A 4,465-nucleotide genomic window follows, 5' to 3' on the forward strand; every position below is an offset into this window, starting at 1 on the left:
GAAATATTTTCTTAGTTTTGATTAAGGCTAGTCAAATTTCATTTAAAAAATAATAATAAAAGCAGTACTCTTCACAGGATTTCTATCCAGATCTTGAATGCGAAGACTAACAGTAATGTAACTACAGCAACTACAGAATGAAACTATAATTCCATTACTATACATAATGGAATAAACTGTTTGTATGCTAATCTGTGTAGATTGTAAGCCATAAAATAGATAGCAGGTCAAATTTTAATTTGTGGTTGTGGGGGTTTTTTTTGTTTGTTTTTTGTTTGTTTGTTTGTTTTTTTTTCTTTGTAGTTTCACTGTCTTATGCCTTAATCATGAAAATTGTTAAACTTTGATGCAAGTCTTTGGATTATATGCATTGCCAACCATTAGAAAAACTAAAAGTGTGTGGTGGAGGTACTTACACAGTGGCCCTGGAAACTTAGATGCAGCTCCTGGAGTAGTTGGCAAAGATGGTGTGAAAGGCAAGAGGTTGTTTTTGCTCAACAAGTGTGATTTAAATCTTGGGGGTGGGGGAGGAAGACCAAAAATTTTTAAGTTTGGACTAGTTCTTCTCATACTTGTTTGGACTTGGTCTATATACATATACGTGGTCTTCATTTGGCTTTGCCTTCATTCATAGGGATGAGGGATGAAAGGACAGATTTTTCTAGCTTTTGCATCTATACCATACTTTTTTTTTTTTTTCCGAAACTGTTTTTGAAACTTCTTTGTGATTGATAGACAAATAACGGGTTTGAATAGTGCTAGTATTGCCTGTGTTAGTTAAGGCCAGTGCCTGTGTTTAACTTGATTAATTACAATTTGTTTTAGCTTTTAAATACTCTAAAGACTTGGAAAAGGAAAATTAGTTTAAATCATTAATTTGCATTTAGAAGAGTTTGAGTTTGTGTGCTTGTTTGATGCTTTTTTCATTTTTGGGGGGGGAACTGCAAATTGAGGGGTATTAGGCATAGGAAATTTGTAAAGCTGTATTGCTAACACTTTACACCAAAGAAAATTGGAGAAGGCAACAACAGGAAACCACTGAGTTCACTTAATCATCAGGTAGTCATTAAAACATTTTTCTTATCTTTGGAGTGGATGTCGTTCTTATAGTCAGTGCAAGTCAAAGAACCCTGGAGAAAACCAAATAAGTGTAAGCTGAGCAATGGCAATGCAGCCTTTCCTGCAGTGCCTCACGCAAGTGCCTCGCTGTTGGTCTGAAGGTCACCTCTAGACACGATTGGTTAAGGGCATGTCGGCTCAGGAAAACTTACACAGATGAAATCTAGTTTAGCTAGATTTGCTTTGAAAGTATGCTAATTAAGACAATTGTAAAACTATATTGGCAGTTAACAAAGGCTTACTGCAAATTTACTGCTTTACATAACTTATATCAAGTTTCAACCTTTTTGTTCTCAAGAGTCCTGATGTAGATAAACTTACGGACTGAGTATCAGTTGTTGCTATTCGCACAGATTTACCGTGGTACCAGTTGATACGGGTAAGATAACCACCTTGTTTATAGCTCTGCAACTTCTCTAAGAAAACAAATTGTAAACAATTTTTGTATGTTAGTAGGTGCCCATCATGACTTTCTTGATCTAAGCTTGAACTGACAGCTTCAGAATACAATGATTTTGTGCATTGTCTTCAATTTTTATTTATCTGAGGCAGCCAGGCTGACTGGCACTTAATAACAAATTACAGTATACCTCAGTGTTTTGATAGCAGACTGAAAGCTTCTGCTCTGATGTGTTGTCGTGCTCTTTGACAAGCCCAATATCTGCCAAAGTTAAATGGTTGTGAAGAAGTGGATGAAAATTCCTGAATGACGTAACATCATAATGTGTTCAAAGTCCTGGAATACTCAGAGCTCTCAGAAGCTTCACAAACCTACATAATGACTCCTTTTTCTTTGAAATCTTCTGTGTACAGGATTTATTAAATTTTTACCTATAATTGTGAGTGGTATTGATGATGGACTAGTATAAATAAAGAAAACCTTTGGCAACATAAGTGTATTCAGCAGTTGGCTGTGGAAACTGTTGTGTTCTGTGCCTAATTATGCTCTATGCCTGATAATGCCTGAGGTTTCACACGTGCTGCAGTTTAATCGGATGTAAACTAACTATTTCTCTTTCAAATGTTTAGGTGCTTTGTTTACAAAAAGTAAGAATGGCATTTAAAATTTTACATAAATAACAGGTTAGTAGTGACTACTGAAATGAGATTTTTATAAGCTCAGTAGAATTGATTGCAACACTTCTAGCAGTTTTGAATGTTTTTTTAATATTAAACTTGTTTGTACTAAACACTATGTTAAAATCGTTTTTAGTTATATGAAAATCTTACTACTTTTCATTGTATGTTTACTGACAACAACCCACTTTCTCATGACTCTTAATTTATCACTTTAAGAATGTTATTAATAAATGTTACTTGTGTTTAAAAAAAAAGAAAAGCTGAGCGATTGCTTTGAGTCATCTTATTGTGAATGTTCTTGGGAAAACAATAACAATCCGTAATTGCAAATTTCTTGATGGTAACAAGGTTATTTGCACTGAGCCTAGGAAACAATTCTGGAAAAGTATTGTTCAACTAAATGTATTTAGCCTGAGATGGGAAGGGGGAAAAAAAAAAAAAAAAAGCTTAGGTCTTGAAAACTGGGCTGGGTTGGAAATGTGGGCAGAGGAAGAAAATAAAATCACTAAACAGGAATGAATATATTTGATATGTCATCTTTGAGGCATTCTTAGAATCCTGTGATACTGTTTGTATTAAAAGTTGGACACATTTTTAACTATTCTAGCCTCTTCTGTTCATATACTGGAGCCTCCAGTAGCACTGAGTCACACTAATTGAGTACTTAAATGGGAAAGAAAACTCCTATATACTGTCCCTCTTTAAAGAGAAGATAGTTACCTTGTGATACTTTAATTTGGCATTGGAAGCTGTCTTGCATAACTTGTTCAGAAAATCTCTCTTCCCACTCAATCAAGTCTGCAGGTGGAGGAGAAACCTAGCTGTTATGTTGGAGTCATGATTAACAGCATCTTAACTTGCCCTTCTATAACTTTTTTTTTCTATTGGAGCTTGGACTGTGAAATAACTGAAGTGATCACTGAGTTAGGCTGAGAGAAAACAAAGACTTCTTACAGTTTGTTAGTAATTTTAGAATAACTCATGAGCACAGATGCTGTCAGTCAAGGATAAGAGTGAATGTTAGAGTAGTTTTTATAGTTGATTTTTTTTGTTTGTTTACAATAAAGTGAATATATAGGTAAATATGTGAACAGCTCTTCTGTTTAAGAGGTTAGCCACACCATAGAGTACTCAGGGAAACAGCTTCTAACTCTAATTGGCCTTCCTATTGCAAAGTTCAGTCTCAGCTGCTGTATGAAGTCTTGTACTTGCATACGTTGTGTATGTGCTGGCTCAAACTCTAATAGAGTTACAAAGCCAAATTAGATAGGAAGTGAATTTAAACTATATTGAGGTATCTTTGACTAGAATTTCACCAATTGCATGTCAGTCAAGCCATAGTTGACTATTTTTTAATTTGAATTGCAGCATGATTGGATCTTGCTGCTCAACCTTGGTAAGCCCTACCTGTTCCATAAGTATTCTGCTTGCCAGTAGAGTATATAGATTACATTTATGTGTGGGAATATACTGATTGTTTTGTTTTGTTTTTTTAAAACTTATCACATGGAAACTATTGGCAAGCCCTGCTGCACAATGACCTATCCAAATGTTTGACTCTTTGACTTTGAGAATAGGAACAAACTACTAAAACTAACCTTCATAAGCTCGTATATATTTTTCCTTAGATTTACGTGGTTCTTTTTTAAAAATTAGAGTAGCTAGGGATAACAGATGTAAATGCAATTAACAAGTTGTTTTTTGCACTGACTATCTCCAATGCATTCTGCTGTTATGGTTGGTGCATTTGACACTTCTGTAAAACTGCACATCCCATGGGCTTGAAAATTGTGAGCAGAAGGAAGAAATTATCTTCTAAGGAAGTGAGTTACCATTGCTAGATAACAGGTGCTTGCCTCCTTAGATGCATTCAGTCTTATTTCCCCCTTTGTCAGCAGTTTAATTCATGCTGTTTGAAGTGTAAACTCTATCTGACGAACACTGATTGTATTTTGCTTTGTGGGAGACCAAGTCAGGCCTCTAAACTAACAATTCTCAATGAAGTCAGTTTGTTCCCCAAAGTACAGATTACTGAGATTATTAAGATTATCTTAAATTTTGTGTACCTGAAAATATTCCATCCAGCAGTACGTATTGGGAGCCAAAGAGCTGGCAAGCAGCTTTGGAGGAAAAGACCCTGGGGTCCTTCCAGATACCCCGCTGACAATGTGTGGTGGTTTTACTGTGCTAGGCGAAGTGTCCTTGTGGCAAAGAAGGCCATCAGCATCCTGGGCTGCACTGACACAGCACAGCCAACTGGCCAAGG

This window comes from Aythya fuligula, chromosome 11, assembly GCF_009819795.1.
Source record: "Aythya fuligula isolate bAytFul2 chromosome 11, bAytFul2.pri, whole genome shotgun sequence".
NCBI lineage: Eukaryota > Metazoa > Chordata > Aves > Anseriformes > Anatidae > Aythya > Aythya fuligula.